We start from the raw sequence: 933 nt of genomic DNA on the forward strand, positions 1-933 counted from the left end.
GAGAGAGAGAGAGAGAGAGAATGTTTTATGTGCTATGTGTAAGATAGGCACTCAGATTGTAAAATGCATGATTAAAAGAAATGTGTGTCTTTTCGGCCATCTTCCCCCGCCGCCACCATGGTGCGCATGAACGTCCTGGCCTATGCTCTCAAGAGCATCAACAATGCAGAGAAGAGAGGCAAACGCCAGGTCCTCATCAGGCCCTGCTCCAAAGTCATCGTTCGGTTCCTAACCGAACGTGATGATGAAGCACGGTTACATTGGTGAATTTGAAATCATTGACAACTACAGAGCTGGGAAGATCGTCGTGAACCTCACAGGCAGGTTGAACAAGTGTGGAGTGATAAGCCCTAGATTTGATGTGCAACTCAAAGGCCTAGAAAAAATGGCAGAACAATCTGCTCCTGTCCCATCAGTTTGGCTTCATTGTACTGACCACTTCAGCTGGCATCATGGATCATGAAGAGGCAAGAAGAAAGCACACAGGAGGGAAAATCCTGGGATTCTTTTTCTAGAGATGTAAAACATAAATAAAGAGCCTTTATGGATTGTGAAAAAAAAAAGAAATGTGTGTGCATAATCCAAATCAAGAGGAGTTTCATGTTGTTAAACTATTACCTGTTTTTGAGTGGCAGTATTTTTAGCAACTGAGCCAACTCTCTAGCCCCCAGATATAATTTTTGAATGTTGGACTTCAAATCAACAGAATTGTGAATAAAGAAAAAAATGATACTTTTCTTTTATACATCATCCACTCTAAGATTATCTGCTATAGAAAATAGAAAGCATACAATAAATCTAACAAATGAAACATATGCCTTACAGTGCTAAATGTGCTGAAGCAATTTGACAAGTAGATCGATAAGCATCAATACTTGAGCAATCCTTGAGCTAATTTCAATTCTTCAAATTGTGCTACTGCTGCACATATGC

General features: G+C 40.0%; 1 pseudogene; it reads left to right on the forward strand.

Annotated features, from left to right (window-relative positions):
• The first annotated feature begins 105 nt into the window (after positions 1 to 105).
• LOC101982941 lies at positions 106 to 548 on the forward strand (annotated as a pseudogene).
• The last annotated feature ends 385 nt before the right edge of the window (positions 549 to 933 follow it).

This window comes from Microtus ochrogaster, unplaced genomic scaffold, assembly GCF_000317375.1.
Source record: "Microtus ochrogaster isolate Prairie Vole_2 unplaced genomic scaffold, MicOch1.0 UNK95, whole genome shotgun sequence".
Classification (NCBI taxonomy): domain Eukaryota; kingdom Metazoa; phylum Chordata; class Mammalia; order Rodentia; family Cricetidae; genus Microtus; species Microtus ochrogaster.